The sequence below is a fragment of the Chionomys nivalis genome, chromosome 8 (genome assembly GCF_950005125.1).
Source record: "Chionomys nivalis chromosome 8, mChiNiv1.1, whole genome shotgun sequence".
In the NCBI taxonomy this organism is placed as follows: Eukaryota; Metazoa; Chordata; class Mammalia; order Rodentia; family Cricetidae; genus Chionomys; species Chionomys nivalis.
The window spans coordinates 7,373,329-7,394,486 of NC_080093.1; the positions used below are offsets into that span (position 1 = coordinate 7,373,329).

General features: G+C 46.1%; 1 protein-coding gene and 1 pseudogene across 2 annotated transcripts in view; both read right to left on the reverse strand.

Moving 5' to 3' along the window:
* The window catches only part of Rbm20 (RNA binding motif protein 20), a 184,716-nt gene that overhangs the window by 108,584 nt on the left and 54,974 nt on the right, over nucleotides 1–21,158 (reverse strand). The gene's annotated exons all lie outside the window — the stretch shown is intronic.
* LOC130880474 (60S ribosomal protein L13-like) lies at nucleotides 15,847–16,542 on the reverse strand (annotated as a pseudogene).

Consider the following 21,158-nt stretch of genomic DNA (forward strand, 5'->3'; position numbering starts at 1 on the left):
GGTAAGTACCACCACCTACTTAACGGTACTATGAGCCTGGACTTCATGTGCTTTATCATCGTCCTACTGGACAGTGAATGAAGAAAAAAAATCTGCACCAAGTCACAGAGTTTGGATGTGATGGGAAACCAGATCCAACCAAGAACCATGTCCAGCTTGTTTAAAATGGGCCACATCAATAGAGTGACCTCAGGTCTGCAGGACATGGGAAGATACCCAGCGAGACTCTTTATCCCCACACTCAGTCCTGAGACTTGCTGACTCAGAAAGTGTCCTTCAGTGTCACCGCTCACCTGTAAATTGGAAAGGTGACATCTGTCTGCCCTCTTCATGGCTCACAAATCCCCTGAAGTCCACCATGCACACACCCTCCCTACCAAGGAAAGAATGAATGTCACCCAGAGACAGGCCTGACCTTTGCCCTCTTTAGCTCTGGGAGGTGATCTTTAGGCCCTTGGGCTGTCCTACCTTGGGACACAGTGGGTATTTTTCTGTGGCTCATGGGTAGTCCATGCAGTACCAACTAGAACCTGGCGGGGACTGGACTGAAAAGTAAGGTCAGCTTCAAGAACATCAACCATATGAGCCAACCCTGTAAAAACTCACCAAGGTTGAGGTTCACCCGGTAGCACCCTATCCGTGCAGCCACACACTCTAGCCAGACATTAACACTTGGCGTGAAGCTACTGAAAAGGGCCAACTGGAAGCTTCGTGCAGGGCTCACCAGGGCTCTGCCGCCTGGCATCCTTTCCTTTGCCTCATCTGTCGTGGGTAATAACTGAAGACAACAGTTTCCAGTAAGGTCTGAACGTCTTCCTAATGATTCCACTTGTGAGTGGAGCCTTGGGAACCCTTAATTCTCAGTTTGTGTGGGAGGGTGATCTTGGGACCCTTGACTTTGTAGTCCTTCCTCAAGATCATATGATCCTCACGTTCTTTCCAGTTCACAAATGAGGACAGTGAGTGGCTATGATTCACATCCAGTGGGTAGAATAAAGGGACATAGATTCCAGGCTGCAGCCTTGGTCAACAATCGCCTCAGTGCTCAGTGGCCCATCTCAGTCCTCCCCTGGAGTGGCATAGTGAGGAGAAGAGAGTCAGTGTTTTAACTGGGAGAAGACGCAATGGTGCTGGTGGCATCTCCAGCCCTGAGACACACCACACATAGGACAGGTGACAGGTTCCCTCACAGCAGTTATGAAACCCAGACCTCAGCCCTTTCTTGGTCAGAGCGAAAGCAGCCACCAAGAGCCTAAGGCTGGACAGCAGTGATGCAATGCCTGCTGGGATAGGACATTCCAACGAGAGGGCCCTGGAGGGGTGCGTCAAGGGAGAAGGGGGAGGAGAGCCCAGAGAGGGAGCAGATAGTGCAGCCAACACACATCTGTCCTGAGACAGGGAGGGTGTCTGTCTGCCCTGCACGGCCGCCTGCCAGGATGAGGAGGGGGGGCGGGAAGGAGGCTGCACACACAGCAGATTCCACCCCAGCACGGGGACCAAGCTGTGGCTGTCAATCCTGCCTCCCGCCTCCGGAAATCTGGCATGGCCAATGCCCTCAGCCTTCTACACACACGCCGCCCAGCACTGTGCCATTCAATTAGTTTTACAAGAGTGGAGGATTTAACACTGCCCCCTCCCTGCACCCTGCTGTGGACTTGGAGCCCCCTCAATACAAAGCCAAGCAATATAGCATGTTTAAAATACAAGCTTGTCTACCTTGCTTTATATTAAAAATAATCGGTATACTTTATGCAACTGCATTTTTATTTTCTCTTAGTGTGTGAAAGAACGGAAGAAAAATACGGTCAATAGAATGGCTTTTTGTTGTTGTTTTGCTTCTCTGTCCTTAGAGTCCAAGGATCTGAATAATGCGTGGCTACAATGGGCATTTAGTAAACATCTTTAGTAAATTTAAACCAACATGTGATGATTAGATTTACACTACAATATTTCTGTGTGTGCATACACTGTGTATTTAAGTCTGACTTGTATCTATATCACTTCGAATAGTTACCATCTCTTTGTGCTGAGAAAAGTCAAACTCTGTGGTTTCTTTGAAATAGATGGTAAATTCTAGTTAAATCTGAACTATTACAGCTCACCTCCAGTCCAGCTAGATTTTAGGAACCTGCTATCTGTCCCCTCTATCTCTTTCCTCTCTTCCAGCCTCTAGTGGCTATAATTCCTCTCTGACTTTCTATGAGATCAGCTTTCCAGCTCCCCCTATTGAGAGAACTCATGCAGAGTTTGTCTTGCTGAGCCTGGCTTGTTTCAGTTAACATAGTGCCCTCCAAGCTCATCTGTGCTTCCACAAACGACTGGATCAATCCCATGCCACAGTGCTTCCTAAATCAACTGATGGACACCCAGAAGGAATAATATTTTTAAAGAAAAGAGTTTTTTAATACAGAAATAACTGAGAAAATAGTATTTTGACCTTATGATTGTGGGTGTTTTGCCTATATCTGTGTGCCAAGGGTATGTAGTGCCTTAGGGGACCAGAAGAGGGTGTCAGAGCCCCTGGGGTTCGAGTAACAAACAGTTGTTAGCTCTTATGTGAGTGCTGGGAATTGAACTTGGATCTGCTGAAAAAGCAATAAGTGCTTTTGACTGTTGAGCCGTCTATTCAGTCCTGAGAAAACATATTTCTAATAAGGGTGAGGTGAGTCAATCCGGGGCTTTTAAAACAATAGCGTTGCTCTGCCCATAGCTCAGCACACGCCTCAGCCCACAGCAGAGAAGAGTCTTCTGGCAGTGGATGGCGACTCAGAAAAGCCACAACTGGTCAACAGAGAAGAGACTGGGTGCTCACACCAACCACCATTAGGGTGGCTGCTATCCCAGTCCACCTACCCTAAGGCTCAGGGACCTTCAAGGAGGGGAAGGAAAGAGTATAAGAGTCAGAGATAGCAATGATTGATGGATAGAAAGGGCAGGTGCACACGGGACAGTGATTGTAACGACATGTTTGTATGGACACAGTGAAGTACGGAGGCAGGAACAAGGTGCCACCGCAGGCTGAGAAGCTGTGGACACTGGTACCTGCTGGGAGCGGAGAGTCAGTTTTCTCTAAGAGCATGACCTTTGGTAGGTTGGCCAAAAATAGAGAGAGAGGATGGGGGTGTGAGAGAGAACAGTATTGTGGGTATGAAGAAGGGGTGATCTGGGAGGAGTTTGGAACAGTGAATATTATCAAAATGTATTGCATGAAATTCTCAAAGAATCAATAAAAAATATTTTAAACCCTTCGAGATATAAGCTCTTGAAAATAGTATTCTGAGTCTGCAGGCCCCTGCAAGGTTGGTTTTCAGCATGTTCATATAAACCAAGGAATTGGAATTGTGAGGTTGCAGAGGTGTACATTCCAAAGAAATACTGAGGTAGAAATCTAAAATGTTCACCAGCTTCCAAAAGGGATTTCTGACCCCGACATGTTAGGGCCACCAACCTGCCTAGATCTGGCAAATCTGCGGTGTTGCTGACTAGGAAGACATCTGGGAATTGCGTAGGATTGGGATGGTTGTCCTGCTGAGATGGGCAGTGGCTGCCCAAATTCACGGATGGGGTTTGCCACTTGATTAACAGCTCAGAGGCAGCATTTATCACCGTCCACCCTGCCTGGTGGCTCATGTGTGCAGTTCCACCCACAAAATGTAAATTTCCTGAGGGCAGACTGGGCCTCGTGTGGGAACCACACGCACTTGCTAGGCACAGGCATGGGGTCTGAGAGGTCAAGCTCCCAGGAAGGGGCAGCCAAGCACAGCCAAGGCTGCTGGGCACTGCCTCTGCAAACCTGTGCACTTAGGTAGGTGCTTGACAAATGTTTCTCGGTGATAATGATGATCCTGTCTTCCCCGCCTGCCATTCTCACTCCTCAGATGGTTCACACGCAGCAAAAATATCTGCTTTGGCTACAAAGAAAGAATGTACCCTCGGTGAGGCTGCAAGTGCCAGAGCGCTGGCGGACAACAATGTGACCCGGCACACCCGAGGCTGCAGGGACATTGCTGGGCAGCTTCTGGTGGCTGAGCTAGGGAGGACAACACTCCCATAGGACACCGAGCAGGCTGACCCTCAACCCCAGTCTCTATGCCCACAGTTCCACAGGACACAGAGCAGACTGACCCTCATCCCCAATCTCTCCACTCCCAACTCGACAGGGGTTCAGTCTGTTAGGATTCCTCTTCTCTCCTCAGAAACACAACAGATCCACGCAACCACACAACCTCACACTCTAGACCCACAGGTAATACAGATAAGGCCTCTGCAAGCATCTATATCTCCCCACTTCAACCAGGAAGAGGCGATTTCTCCACGAGGGCTTTCCACTTCTACAATTCCCAGTTCCTGTGGCTTCAGTCTGAGCAACCTGCAGCCCGCTGGAGCAGGTGTGTCCCTGTTAGGCTGGACAGCAATGTGTGAACCATCACTAGCCTGAAGCCGTAGCCTCAGCTACTGACCACCAGTCCGGAGAGAAGTGTATTCTTCACAGACCTCAGCTGATGGCATTCATTAGTCTGTTTTCCCCGTGTTGTTGGTAAAGAAGGGGACAGAAGTCAGCAGGTCTGTCTTCATTTTTTACTGTGAAACTTTGGTCTAGAAACGGAAACTGAATCTCCTTTTCTGCAGCTGTTTTGTTTGTCTTTCTCTCTTTTAGTCTGTTTTTTTCCTCCTTTGATGATTTCATATATGCATGTGATGAATTTTGGCCATTCGTCATTTTTAACCTCCCCCAACCCATTAACCTTTTCTCATTCACCACCCTGTCTTTCTTCCAACCCCTTCTACTTCCCAGCAACCCCATTTCCTACTTTCATGGTGCACATATGTGTGTGTGTGTGCGCGCGCGCGCGCGCGCTCGCGGCACATAAGTATGTGTGTGTATATGTACATGCGCGTGAGCATGCAGATGAAGAGTCCCACTGAGTTTAATTAGGGCTGCTGCTTGCATGAGCATGGATAGAGAATGATTTACTAACATGAGTGGCCTATCAGTGGCTACCACTAAAAAAAAAACAAAATGATACCCCTCCCAGTAACCATTAGCTACCATCAGACCCTTGGGAGAGGCGGGGCTTAAGAGCTCCTCCCACACACATGACAAAATGTTGACAGGCTGCAAAGTTATTTTAGAGTATCTGGTGCATACATACTGGCTACAAATGAATGGAACTTGCATTATTTAGACCCGGGAAAGCAGAGGAGCCTGCAGTCAAAGCAAAGCTCCCAGGGCTGAGCCAGATGGGGAGGTCCAAGAAGTACGCTCTTCGTCTGCCACCTCCAGAAGGGGAGACAGGCTCAGTAAGGAGACAAACAGCCCAACCAACACAGAGGCAGAGGACTTAAGGGACATGTCTCCAAGAAAATATGCAAATGACCAGAAGACACAAGAAAGATGCTCGGCGTCATTGGTCATTAAGAAAACGTGTGAAAACAGCAATAAAGCCTCCTTCGGGCCCACGCAGACCACGGAAACTGCAAGGTCGAGGAACATCATGGCAGGAATAGAGAGACAAGCTAAATCTTGTTCACTGCATAGAATTGTGCGATGGTCCATCCCTTCTAACGATCCTTCAGAACATTGACTGTAGAGTTACCACGTAACCCACTGACTCTACATTTGAGCAAAGGCCCAAGAGAACTGGAAACACATGCACACAGAAACTACATACGAATGTTGTTCATAGCATCATAGCTAATACAAATCTCAAAGTGCAAGCAATACAGGCATCCATCCACGGGAACCTGATAAGCACAATGTAGTCTGTCTACATGTTTCTCTACATTATAGAGAAAAATACTATATGGATATTCTGCAACAGGAGTGAATCCTAAAGCCATAATGCTAAGCCTACAGAAGGCCACATATTGCATTATTCCATTTGTTTGAAATATCTAGGTGAGGAAAATCCACAGAGACTGAAAATACCTTATAGTTTCCAGGGAATAAGGGAGAAGAGAATAGGGATAGTGACTGATATTCAGTGTGTAGTTTTCTTTTGTGCATGAAAATATCCTAAACTGACTTATTGACAGTGCATGTACAATGCTGTGAATATATGAAAATTACTGGTTCATATAGTTTTATTTGTGTGTGTGTGTTGCATATGCAGATGCATGTACCCACATGCATGCATGTGGAGATCAGAGGAACATAATGTATATCTTCCTCCATCACTTTCTACCTTACTGCCTTGAGATGGTCCCTCACTGAACTGGAAGCCCACTGATTTGGCTAGCCTGGTTAATCAGCCCACAATCAGGATCTGTGTGTCTCTGCCACCCAATACGGGGGTCACAGGCATGCACAGCCATGCCTGGCTTTTTATGTCAGACTTGGATTTGAACTCAAGTCCTCATGTCTGTACAAGAGCTATTGCTCACTCAGCTGTCTCATCAGACTATTTATAAAATTTTAAAAGTTTAATTTATAATTTTTGTTGAATGGGCCTAAGTCCAATCACAGAGCCGTTGGTCACCATCAAGGTATCCATGCTCACCTGCACCCTTAGGTTTATCATTCCATGTGGATGGTTGTGGTTCACAGGCATCATAGCTAGATAGGGCTGTTGGTTGCCTCCCTCCTTAGGAAGTTTGCAGGTAGCCTTCTGTTACCCTGAAAGCTAGTTCTCTGGAGAGGCTTTCAGGTCAGGTCCAGCTCAGGTCCTCTGGACCCTGTGTCCAAAGTGCACCCACGTGGTGACTCACAACCATTGCCAATTCCAGTTCAAGAGGATCTAATGCCCTTTTCTGGTCTCCATGGTTATTGCACGCATGTAGTACACACAAACATACATGCAGACAAAACACCCATACACATAAAAATAAACAATTTTAAAATTTTCTTTCTCCGTAGGACACTGGCACTCCCTACATGATGCTATGACGGCAGATACGCACCACCATGAATTTGTCAAACTCATAGAATGTACAGCACCAGGAGAGAACACGGATAAGCTTGCGTGGCTGTAGGTGCATCAACCGTAGCATTAACCACTCCAGTGGATGAGGCTGTTAGTGAAGAGAGCATGCATGCGGTGGAGCACATGAAAACTCTGCATGCCTCCAGCTTGATTTTGCTATGAACCTAAAGCTGTTCTAAGCAATAAAACCTATTAATACTAATTTATGAAAAGCCTGCCTTATGACTGAAATACATCTTTCTATCAATCAGATCACTCCGTCTCACATAACAGCCATAATTAAATATGATAGTACTAAGAGGCAAGCAACCTCCACTGTGGTGATGCTGTTGTTGAAAGAAAGCTATTTCTTATGCAATCAACTTAACTGTTTTACATTTTACCCCTCACACATGCAGAAAAAAAAATATTCAAAATCAGAGAAAAAGCAAGGGTCCTAGGTGGAGGGAGGGCAGGTGCCAGGGAGTAAGTACCGCCTCATTCCAGCGTGATTGAGGGCTTCACTTCCTCAACCAATGCACTGGGCTCTGGGCTCTGGCTGTAGGTGAAGTGAGGAGGACGTGCCGTAATAAATTGCCTTCATCTGCCATCCTGCCTATTTTTAGGGCTCCATTTCCCAGTGTGGCGAAATGAACCCGTGTGGAGGTCAGCATCCAGGCGTCATTAAGACATTCCTTAAGAAGTGGGGAGACACTTTCACAAGCAAAACTGGAGGCGCAAGCCACAGGCTGTTTGCGAAGATGGCACCATTGGGAAGCTGCTGAAGATCTCGCTGATGTGCCCTTTGGCCACATGAAAAGGCGCGGTTGGAGCTGTGTTGATTTACAGCTGGCATGATGATGCCTGGGAGAACTAAACCTGGCCACCAGGAAGCAGCAGTACGCAAAGTGGATGCTCAAACTGCCCGCTCTGTGGAGGACCCCAGAAGGTCACAGAGGTTCTAATGGCAAGCTGGGTTCATATCAGAATGAACCCGGGGTGGCACTTCATTCAACAAACGGGCGAGAGGCTTCTATAAGTTGGAAATTGCTGTACCTGCTGGAGATTCAGCATCAGGGATCAAAGAAGCCACTCTTCTCATGGAAATCACAACTCAGTTTAGGAAGAAAGAAAAAGACAGGTTAATGAATGATGTATCAGAGAAAAACTGAGGACAGAGAGTGACGGCAACTAGGAGCACCGCTTGACACAGGACCAGAGACGGCCTCTGGATACGGGGCAAAGGAGAGGAGCTGAATGAAGTATCCGGGAAGAGAGCCGCTCCAGACTGCAGCAGCAAGGACCCGGTGGGAAGAGAACTGAGAGGGGACTGTGGATGCCTTAAGGAGACATGAGGGAGAGGGCCAGGAGGACCTCGCAGGCTCTGGCAACACCTCTGGGTCTAGGGCATTCTAAGCAGATGGCATGCAGGCACTCTGGTTGATCTGGGAGAGAACAGAGGCAGGACGTGAGGGGTAGAGAAACCAGAGAAGCTCTTATGAAGGCAACGGGAGATAGGGCCTTAGCAGGAGACAAACACGCCATACAGATGAAGCTTGTGTGCAGATCGTATTGATGGAATGGTAAAGGAAAGGAAGAGAGAGACAAAGACCAGCTTGCCTCTTCAGAAGAACTGCAGAATGAGCACAGGATCCTCAGGCTGTGAAGAGACACCATGACCAAGGCAGCTCTTATAAGGAAAAAAATTAATCGGGGTGGCTTACAGTTCAGAGATTTAGTCCATTATCATCATGGTGTGGAATGGCGGTGTGCAGGCAGACGAGGTGCTGGAGATGGAGCTGAGAGTTCTATATCATTTTTGGTGTTTTTGAGACAGAGTTTCTCTGTAGCTTTGAAGCCTGTCCTGGAACACTTGCAGTGTATCCTGCACTGTCGCTTCAATTAAAACTTCTTGCTACATTCCTATTTATGTGTATTTTTCAGTTAAGACTCCAAAAACTGCCAGGCAGTGGTGGCTCATGCCTTTAATCCCAGCACTTGGGAGGCAGAGGCAGGCGGATCTCTGTGAGTTTGAAGTCAGCCTGGTCTACAGAGCGAGTTCCAGGCCAGGCTCCAAAGTTACAGAGAAACCCTGTCTTGAACAAACAAAACCAACCCCCCCCCAAAAAAAAGACTTCAAAAACGTAGAAACACCTATTCCAAACAATGTCGCTAGATTTCAGATCTTCCAGGCTTGATCTTGGTCCCCAGGCTCCAGAACTGGGAGCAGGAAATGTTTGTTTTCTACTCAGGCTGTGTGATTTGTCATAGCAGCACAGACTAAGGAGAGAGGGAGGGTGGGGGTAGAACCCTTACACCTGCCACCCACACAGTTTTTGTTCACAACTCAAGACACTAGAAGAAAGATGGCAGCGTTGAATTAAAAACTTAACTAAGTACACAGAAGAGAAATTAACTCAGGTTAGGAAACATTTTCTCTCAAGACACCATGAAGAAAAAAGAGTAACAAATCAGAATTTATAAAAGTTAGAAAAGTTCACCTGATCAAAGAAAAATGAACATCAAGTCCCAAACTACACACTCACACACACGTACACACACATATACACACACATATACATACATACACACACGCACATATACATACACATGCACACATACATATATACATACACATACACACATATGCACATACACATGCACACACATGTGCACAGAGGACAAGTAAAACAAAAGAAGAACCATTTGGATCAAAACCAAGGGCTGGAGCACTGGTCCAATGATTAAGAATACTTGTTGCTCTTGCAGAGAACCCAGGTTTGGCTCCTGGCATCCACATGGTAACTCACAACCACCCATAACTCCAGTTCCAGTGGTTCCAACACACTCTTTTGACTTTAATGTAAGAACTGCAGACATATAGCGTATATACATACACATAAAATGCAATTAACTAAAAAACAAAACACCCAAGAAAAGCAATATCTACAAGAAATATTTCCAACAGAAGTGCAACATTGAGACCCGTAACACACAAAGAAGTTAGATCAATGAGGAAAATATAACCCACATTTTTTAAGAGTTGAAACTATGAGTGTTAATTAGCAGAACAGGAAACACAAGAGACAGAGCAAACATGAAATATCCCACACAGGTTCATGAGTTTGAGCACATGGTTCCCAACAATGAGACCTGCCTCTGGGTCCACAATGACCCCTTTGCTTCCTGTCTGTCCCTGCGGTGAGACCAGCTGCCACAAGTCAAGGTCAAAACCACTCTGCCGCGGAGTGTTCTTCCCCACGATGGACGGTGCCTCAGACTCTGTGAATCAAACTAAGCCCCCTCTGCCTCGAGCTGCTTACGCTGGGTCTTCTGTCCCAGTGGGAAGGAGAGCAACCACGAGGAGCATGTGCTCTCATCTATGTTTAGAACACACGACTTCATGCTTTCCACATGGTGGGGGTTGGAGAATTGAAGGGAAGCTCTTTGGAATACCATCTGGCAGGATCTAAATGCAAGGCTGACTCATTCTACTAGAAGGAGGCCTGTGAGCCATCTCCATATATGTGCAAGAAAACATACAAATTTCTTAGTATTGTAATGGGGGTGGTGGGAGCAGGTCCAATAATGTCTGTCCATCGACGGGATTATTTCAGTGAAGGATTTATGTTATCTAATCTCTGAGTACTTGATAAGAATAGGGTAGAACTATGTACTTTCATCAAAGAACAAAAAATAGAAGGAAATGATTTGTGTAGCAGTGAATGAGAACTACAATTCTAAATGCTAAAATTAAACAAAGCGCACATGTGGATATGAATACAGAGGAAAGGGGCTGGAAGTAAGGCAGCCAGCCTTCTTACTGATTGAGACGTCTAAGGAAAAACGAGAGTATTTCGATCTTTATAGTTATGAACCCACTTATCACTTACAAAATATGAACACTGCAAAATCTAGAGGCTGAAAATGCTACGTAAGAGCTCTCCCAATTGACTCTGACAGAAACCCTCTCCAAAGCCATCGAGATCAAACAAGGATACTCTGGCTCCCAGCTCCAGAAGCCAGGTATGTCCTGAGACAACCCAGCCATGCCCTGGGCCCCTGTGTCCTGAGGCAATTCAGCCATGCCTGGGCCCTGCCCACCTCTCATTCAGCTCGCCCCTGTTCTTCATTCTCCAAGAAAACCAGCACGTGGCAAACAAAAGTTGCCAGACTCCCCAGATTTCTATCTCTCTACAAAGCAACCTTAATTCAAAAGTAATTGTTTCTCTCCATCTAGCTGTGGAGAAGTACTGTCTGGGAATGCCTCCGAATGACATGCCTCCCACAGGCAGTCAGGAGGACCCATCTTGGCACACTCCACGGGTGAGGAAGACCAGGACTCCATGACAGACAGGCACAGTAGGACCATGCAGAGCAAGTGAGGTATTTCCCCAGGAGAACCCAAACCAGAGGAAGAAGGGAGGCACAGAGAGGAGGCAGACTAGGCAATACTATAACCCATTACAGATCAAAGGGACAAGGTCAGAAATTATAACCCCAGGCTGTACTGCCGCCATGGCAGAAGTGGGGTTCAAGGAAACTGTGAGAGACCTCAAAGCCTGGCTTGATGCCACTCTAGGCTGCCAGGGGACAAGGGTGTCATTTTAACAATTTTGACAGTAAGCCCTGTGTATGCGAAGGTGCTACTTGAATCGGTCATCCAAGGACTGAAAGGAGCCCATTACATTCTTTAAGTTCCCTGTAGATCACCTTTTTATTACAGTTATTTATTTATGTGTGAAAGGGGAGTGCATGCAAGCCATGGGTGTGTGTGGAGGCCAGAGGGCAGCTTGTGGGAGTTGGGTCTCCCTTCTGCTATGGGTCCTGGGGATTGAATTTAGGAAGGAGGCAAGTACCTTTACCCACAAGCCATCTTACCTCCCTGGATATTTATGCAGATGAGATTTTATTAGAGTAAGGGAGGGAGGGAGGCAGGGGAGACGATGGCGGCAGAATTTTTATGAGACACAAGGGAAAAAATGAAACAGGTCTCAAGAGTACTTCTAAAAGAATAGGAAGGTGTGGTAGCTTCCATCCAGTCTCCCTGTATTCACCATCACCAGTTCGGTCATTGTGGGAGGTGACTTCCATACCCACTCCCTGTAGTCCACCATCACCAGCTCAGTCATTGCGGGAGGTGTGTAAAGAGATTGCAGCAGAACCACACAGTCTTCAGAAACCCGCACTTGAAACATGGCTACATGGGTGCAAGTGTCCAACACAGGTGCAGGCAAGGCAACCCTATCATTAATACAGTCAACCAACATTTCTTCATCCTGAATCCAAACGATGAAAACAGCCCAGTCACCTGGTGATTTAAAAACGTAAGGAGTAAGGCAGACCTTCACAGAAAGGATGCCTATGCCAGTTCCTACCAATCTTTACCATACTGGGTATGGTAAACACATACACAAGCGCGTGCGCGCGCGCACACACACACACACACACACACACATGCACACCTACCTCTGCATCTTCCCTGTCAGTTGAGCCTTTATGTGAACTGCTCATAGTCTATGGTTTGAATAGGGAAATCTCCAAAGTTCATGGAACTGAGACAGCAAGCAGAACAAATGAAATAGTCCAACAAGTCTCTAGGGGAAACTCAGGCACTAAAGGAAAGGGAACCTAATTCCTAACATGTATACCAAAGAGGGAAAGATGAGATTACTGACAACCATTTTAGAAATACTTACAGATGCACTGGAACTCACCGACAAAACAAGATCCCTGCAAATAGAATGATACAGTCATGTATGTATGTATGTAATGATATAGTCATGTATGTATGTGTGTATGTATGTAATGATATAGTCATGTATGTATGTGTGTATGCATGTAATGATATAGTCATGTATGTATGTGTGTATGTATGTAATGATATAGTCATGTATGTATGTGTGTATGTATGTAATGATATAGTCATGTATGTATCTGTGTATGTATGTAATGATATAGTCGTGCATGTATGTGTATGTATGTAATGATATAGTCATGTATGTATGTGTGTATGTGATGATATAGTCATGTATGTATGTAATTATATAGTCATGCATTGCATGTATGTAATGATATAGTCATGTATGTATGTAATGATATAGTCATTCATGTATTATGTATGTATATATGTAATGATATAGTCATTCATGTATTATGTATGTATATATGTAATGATATAGTCATTCATGTATTATGTATGTATGTATGCATGTATGTATGTATGTAATGATATAGTCATGTGTGTATGTAATGATATAGTCATGTATGTATGTATGTATGTAATGCTACAGTCATGTGTGTATGACATAAAAGGACAGTAATTACTGGAGTCTCTAGAACAATCTTCATTAGTCTCAATCAACACAGATTGGAATATCTGGAAAGAGTCTCCTCACGTCACATTTCAACCCTTACAGCAGCTACTAGATTGTACTGGCCTGTAGCTTAAACTCTATTCAAAGTATTACAATAATCATCGCCAACACGCTTGTGCATTTACACATTACCACCTTCAGAATGACAGAAACGAGGGCAGAGCTGTGTGTTGCCCCAGCCCACACGATGAACTAGCAAGAAACTAACCGGAGAAGTGCACCTTGTTTAGCCCATGCATCATCTCCTGCTGTAAGAATAATACAAAATAACACAAAACACGACTTCATGACAACCCAAAGACAGAAAGTGTGATTTGCTGGGTCCCCTCACCTCTTCCGAGGTTCCTATTGCCAATGTTGAGATAATTCTTCTACCTAAAACAATGCCAAGCTTCCTATAAGGTGGGCAGGGAAGAGCCCTGTTGTGGCTCATCAGCACACCAGTGTACAACAGCAAAGGAGGAACTGCAAAAAGAAAGGTGCAAACCAGACCGGGTCCCAGAGCAGGACTCAGTGGTTAAAATCACTGACTGCACTTCCAAGGGACCCAGGTTTGGTTCCTAGTACTCACTGTCGTGGCATTTCAAATGTATTTTAATAAATAAAGACTTCCTGAAGATCTAAGAGTAAAACAGTCCCACTGGTCAGTCTTACAGACCAGGTTATGGTAACACACACCTTTGATCCCAGTAGCCACACTAGTTGCCATAGAAATCAGGTGGTGTGTGCCTTTAATCCCAGCCCTAGATAGGAAAAAAGACAGGGTGAGACAGTGCTCAGATGCAGTCTCCTGAGATTCCAGGAGGCAGGAGCGCCATTTCAGACTGAAGTCAAGGTAAGAGCCAGTGGCTGGCTGCTTTGCTTTTTCTTCAGGCTGAACCCCAATTTTTCTGCTCCCTGAGTTTTTATTAATCATGGTTCATTTAATCGTGCTTCAACTCACAGTACAGATTCCAGGGGAGCAGACACCTTTATCGGCCTCTATGATAACAACATGTATGTAGTACACAGACATACAAGCAGGCAAAGAACCTGTGTACTATATATATATCCCTATCTAGGAATTCAGCGTCCTCAGAGGTAAGGAAAGGGCACAGTTGGAGAAAGTGGGGTGGCTGGCACCCGCACAGATACCAATGACTCTTAGGAGCTACTGTGAGATGAGGGTGTAGCTTAGTGGATGATTCTCCTGGGCCAAAGAGAGGGGGCAAGCTAATGGCAGAACCTCAATTCTCTATGTAGACAACGGAATGCTTTCAGATCTCCAGAACTGCCCCTCTGGGCAGTACAAACTTCTCTCCCTATCCCCCTGGGGAGAGTTTACTAAAGCCAATGTCACCCAGGCCTTGTTTCCAGACCCCTCCAATTGTTCAACCTTGCCTAGATTTCTAGAGTTTTCTAAAGCCAGTGTTACCCAGGCCTTGTTTCCCGACACCTCCAATTGTCCAACCTTGCCTAGATTTCCAAGACTTTAGTCTCACCACAGCTACAAAGCTCTTGCTCCCCCTCAAAAATCAGACAGAGATAGCTGTGGCTGTGGGAAAGGCTTCAGGGAAGAAGTGACATTGATCTGCCCTTCCCACAGCTCCCCACTCCAGACCCCTCCCTCCTAGCTTCTCCCAGGCCTGCTAGAGAAGGGTGACTGAAGAGAATGCCTGAGGTCTACCCTAAGCACCTGTCCCTTCAAGTCTCACAGAAAGACCCCCATCCATGACTTCTTCCTCCAAAGCACCTCTTCCAAGAGCTTGGAAAACCTGTGTGTGTTTCCCCACCCCCAGGGTGACACTGAGTGACTATTTTCGCGTGAAGAGTCTTCAGGTTCCTCCAGTGATGGCAATACCAGCTGACTGACCTCTGTGTCACCTGCCTTTCTCTCCACAGTCCCATCACCTGGGACTCTTGGAGAGCTCTTGCCTGCACTATATGCATACCTGGTGCCTGCAAAAGCCAGAAGAGGGTGTTAAGTTCCCTGGAACTGGAGTTACAGATGGTTGTGAGCTGTTATATGGATTTGGGGAACCAAATAAGTCCTCTGGAAGAGTAGCCAGTGCTGTAATCACTGGGCGTTCTCTCCAGACTCCCAAATATTTTTTTTTAAAGTCATCCCTTTAGCCAAAGCATTTCTGCCCACAGACGCAGACTGTGAGACTACAGCGAGCTAGCTGCACTTTTGCACAGATGAGCCGCGTGTGCGCTCTGTTGTGCTGAACCCGCTGTGGAATTGCCCCTCCATGGCAGGAATGCAGCATCTAAATTCCAGGATCAGCCCCTGGCTCTTTGACTGCAGATCCCAGCATTTAAATCCTGGCCATCTCACAAGCAGCAGGAGAGCATTAGCAACGCCACATTGTCCGGTGCAGATGACATGTCAACACGGGTTTAGAATCACAAGCTGTTTATCTCACATTGAACCTGACCCTGCTTCAGAAGGACGGCCCTGTGCTGGTTCAAAGGCAAGCTGAGGTGTGGGCCAGCCACACCCCATCTCTGACCTGAGATTAAAGCACGAGGAAGACATGCTTTAAAAATGTTTTAAATTAAAAAAAGGAAGAACTATTTTTTTTTGCTTTATGGAAAATTTATTGCAATATTCCAAAAGCACATCACTTTTTCTTCTCAACATCCTGCTCTGCAGCTTCCTTTGCCCTCTTTGCTCGGATGCCAAAGAGCCGGGCATTGGCCCGGGCCATGCGAAGACTGGCAAAAGCCTTGAAGTTCTTCTCTTCTTCTGTGATGACTCTGGCTTTCTCCTTCTTATAAACATTCTGGATGGGCATCACAGGTCCTGTTAGCTGAGTGGCCAATTTAAGTTCTTCAGCCGAACTATCTCCCTTCTTTGGAGCGGAAGGCTTCCTGGGGAAGAGGATGAGCTTGGAGCGGTACTCCTTCAGGCGCTGCACGTTGGCCTGCAGGGACTCGGTGGACTTGTTTCACCTCCTTGGGTCCACGGAGATGCCAATGGTGGGAGCCACCTTCTTATGGATACCAGCCACCCTGAGTTCCTCCAGGCTGAAGCCCCGGCCAGCTCGGACCTTGGTGTGGTAGCGCACTGTGGGGCACCTCACGATGGGCCTGATGGGTCTGGACGCGGGGCAATGCGGCGGGCTTTCGCCTGCCGGGCCTTGCGTCTGCGGATCTTGCGTGCCGGCTGGTTGAACCAAGTGTCCACTCGCTGCTGCCAGTCCTTGTGGAAGTGGGGCTTCAAGATCATGCCATTCCGGCTGGGCGCCATGGCTGCCTCCCGTGCAGGGGAACGGCCGAGCGGAAAGGGCAGGAAGAACTATTGATAGCCCAGGACTTAAAATGAAATAAAATTCCACCTATGCCTGATATAAAACCGGGTCTTGAGCCCACATCCTCCCTAAATTTATGAACACCCACTGAATGTTTCTGTAATAGTCCGAGCCACCCTCAAACACCTGCCTATCCATCACAAAGCTTGTCCTGAACTTCATTTACTGTCCTGTGGTCGCCTTCAGGGATAGGAGTTCTGGGTTCCAAGATCCTCAGGCTTCTGTCTAGAATCTAAGTCAAAATCTTGAGTCCTTATTGCTTCTCCCTCTATTGCAAAAACAATTCTTGCTATTGTAAGAATTCAGGGGGCAAGTTGGCAGGGTAGCAATAGGACCAAGCAAAGTACCTTGCAAGCGTATTTGTAGCTTAGCCTTGATTAAGTTATATTAATGGAGGTGGGTCTTGTATCTTATCTGTTGCTTTAATTGGTTAACTAATAAAGAAAACTGCTTGGCCTGATAGGACAGAAAATTAGGTAAGCTGAGTAAACAGAACAGAATGCTGGGAGAAAGAAGCCGAGTCAGTCAGTCGCCATGATTCTCCCACTCCAGACAGACGCAGGTTAAGATCTTTCCTGGTAAGCCAGCTCGTGGTGCTATACAGAATATTAGAAATGGGTTAGATCAATATGTAAGAGCTAGACAATAAGAGGCTGGAACTAATGGGCCAGGCAGTGTTCAAAAGAATACAGTTTCCGTGTAATTATTTCGGGTAAAGCTAGCCGAAATCACTACATTATATGTCTATTAATGCTTTTTCCAGTTGAAATGAATTGGCCATGCAGCTAATACTATAGAATATTTACAGTACATTCTGAATATCAGGTTAGCAGAAGAAAATGCTTGAGCTCCATTTTATGTCTAGTGATCTACATCTGAGATTACTCACACCAGAAATAACCTTTGTAGACTAGATTTGTACCATGCTTCCAAATTTTTAAATTAAAAAGCACTTCCCCAAAATTACTTCCAATAAGTCATACTAAATAGACTCCTCTTTAAAAGGAAAAAAAACTTTATCAATTGGCAAGATTAAACTGCATAAAATTAAGAATGTTCTTTGGCCCCTTAAAGTGTAACAGGTTCGTCTTACAATATAAAACAGCCCGAGCAACACAGTCATCCAGAGTCTCGGGGGCATTTAAGCTCATTTCCCGTTTAGCTTGAGCTGTGTCCTATATAATCTTCTAAACATGATGAGAATACCAAGAATTCCTTCCTAACTGCTGTAAAGGGCTCTCAAGGGCCACGGAAAGGCCTGGACCACATTCTTTAAGCCGTTAGGAGAGGCAGGAGGAGGAAGCAGGGTCAGGCCAGAGGAAGAGAGAAGTGGTCGGTAATGACTCCCTCTACAACCCAGCCTCTCCTAGAGCAAGTAACAGCTGCAGCACCCTGCACCCCAGCCGAGGAGAACCACTCCTTTTACCAGGGTTTGCCCTTCAATTCCCTGGCTTGGGACACCATCCCCACCCCAGCTCAGGATTTCTGAAACGGCTCTTCCCACCCAGACTGGACTCTGGTGCACACGTCTCACAAGGCTGGTGTCTGTGGCTTTCCCTTAGAGTTCAACGAATGTCTAACAGAATTGTTGTGCTGCCTGGGGTGAGTCAGAGGAGTGACTAACGGGTATACAGCTCCGTGACTTGATATCCCGAGGTCTAAAGCTAGCCCAGAGATATGTAGGATCCTTCCAGATATGAGGCTATCCCAGAGAGCATTGGTACTACCTATGGCAGGTGAAGAGGAGATAGTTTGTTTTCTTAAGGACTTTCCACCCTCCAGCATCTACCCCAGGTACTATGTGCAGATCACATCACCAGCCTACAGCAAGCGTTACCACTGTGCACTTAAAGAGGCATACCAAATTCAGCACAGCGACAGATGGGCAGAGCTCAAAAGCAGTCCCCAAATTCTCAGACCTCCCGATCTTTACACACTAGTGGAACAGTGCAAGCAATCAGAAAAAGTACTCTCTCCAGACGGTCTTGTAGGTTTGTTGCTTCTTACAGGAAGGAGGGTCTCACCAAGTACCCCTGGCTAGCCTGGAACTCTCTATATAGACCAGGCTGGCCTAACCCCACAGAGACCTGGCTGTCTCTGCCTCCAAGTGCTAGGATCAACATGAGTCACCACATGCTGTTCTGGATAAAATGTTTAAATAGTAAAAGTATTAGAAGTTTCGAAGACACCACATCTCAGCATTCCTAGAGAAATACCTAACAGGGTATTTCTTGGGTCTCTAAACCAGTACAGTTCTTGCTGAGCTTTAACAGCAAGCTCACGGTTTCTAGAACTCCATCTCCAGAACCATGGCTTTGGGCTGAGGGGTACAGCGTTTGTCCAGCATTCAAGAAGCACCAGGTTAGAGTCCCAAAACTGGAGGGAATGTTTTACTTTAAACAAACATCTTGTTTTAATATATATAAAACATATATACATACATATATATATATATCTTTTCTTCAAATTCAAATGTTTTAGAAATTTTCTCCAATACAAAGGACCATCAAATTCCCAATCTCAGGCACTGGCCACCAACATTGTCAACTCCTTCTCAAACTCATACTCTTCCTTCACCCCTCACCTCCCTCCCTTACCCCTTTAATCTCGTGGGTTTTTTCAAGCCTTCTATAATCTGATTGCACACAGTCTATGGCTTTTGTTCCCCACTGGGTTGGCAGCTATTTGTGTGCCTTATAGCACAGAACCCAACTGTATTATGCCCACATCTGCAGAATTTAAGTGGGGCTGAATGGTTAATTTATCTGGTGGAGGGTATTTCATATAGAAATAAAGAAAATGCACATAGAAATGAGTAAGGGTGAATAGAGAGAGATTTAAGTAGGGTGATTAGATTGCAGCCATGCCAACATCTGTTTGTTGTATTTTACTATGCTTTGCAATTGGGGAGCTATATACGTGATACACAGTTAATCTTGACTGTTAACTTGGCAGGATTTAGAAGACGAAGCTAGGTATTTCTACAATGCTGAACGTGGGCACTGTTCTAAGGGTGGGGTCTCAGACCAAATGAAAAGGAAAAAGCTAGCAAAATGTTGACTTTCATCTCTCTGAGTCCTGACTGGGGTGCGGCGTGATCAGCTGTGTGAGCACAGCTGCCACCATGCGCTCCTGCAAAGATGAACTTTACCTGTAAACCATGAGCCAAAATAAACTCGCTCTTCAGTCAATTTGTCAGATATTTTGTCACAGCAAGGGCAAAAAGTGAGTAATGCACTTTTAGTTAAATAAACAGCTATTATTTTATACCTATTTAAATTGCAAATTTAAATGTATAATTGTCATGAAACCCAAGATATTCATTCTTTGGCATTTATCCCAGAGAAATTAAGGGTATGTTCTTGCAAAAACTAGTATGTAAGTATTCATAGCCTCTTTATTCATAATGGCCCCAAACCAGAGAGTCAAGATAGCCTTCACTGGGCAAACAGGTAAACAAACTATATTATATATACTCTATGGAAAACCCACTGGGCAGACGAGTAAACCCATCAACAGGTAAAAGGCAGACGCACTTTACAGACAAAGTGGGGTGCAGATAGGCTAAGCAGCCCATCCCAAGGGTTGACAGTGAGTGGTTGATGGAATCTGATCCCATTGCAAAGGGCTGGGTTCTAGAACTCTCCTTGCTGTGACATCTGCATCTCACGAAGGCAGACAGGTGGATGGAACTCTAACCCTGACAGCAGCTCCTGCAGAGCAGCAAAAGCCCAAGAGAACACAGGGCAAAGCCTTCCCGAGGCAAAGCCACCTCTAGACTCTCCATGCTCCAAGCTCTGAAGGGAGTCAGCACAGATCAGATTCTAAAGGAATCAGTGTGTGTGTGTGTGTATGTATGTGTGTATGTATATGTATGTGTGTATATGTGTGTATGTATATGTGTGTGTATGTATATGTGTGTGTGTATATGTGTGTATGTATATGTGTGTGTATGTGTATGTGTGGTGAGGGGATGTGAATCCTTTTGTCACTTTACCAGAGACTGGAGAATTGAGACAAAAGCTGAACACATTTAGGGGCATGTTTCAGAGGGAAGGGCAATTGTGTCATGCTTGATACAGGGGCCCCAGCCCTGCAGCCTGCAGTTCTGCAACTCTGCAGCCCCGAAACCCTGAAGCCCTGCAGCCTGCAGCTCTACAACCCTGCAGTCTTATTGCTCAGGGCTATTTCTTTCTTGGCACTCACACCCTCAGAACAGATCCCCCAGTTCTTCACCGCCTCAGCCTCAAACCCACAGGCTCTTGCAAACACCTTGCTGACATGGGCTCTGGGGACTGAACTTGGAGCTGACAGGGCATTCCAGGGCAGGTCTGTGGCGAGGCAGCCTGGCTCACAAAACTTGCAGATTATCGAGTGGGGAAGGCAGGAATGTCATGGCCTGTGTATGTGGACATGGGAACATTCATCAAAAAGGCAGCTGCCATGAAATCACTGCCTCCCTTTCCCACCAAAACGGGGTGGCACGATATGCGTAGGACTAGGTGTGGGCATGCATATGCAAACCCAAACCGTCATGGCAGAGAAATCGCTGCCCGTGACAGGACCAACGAGGGCTAGAATCAAAC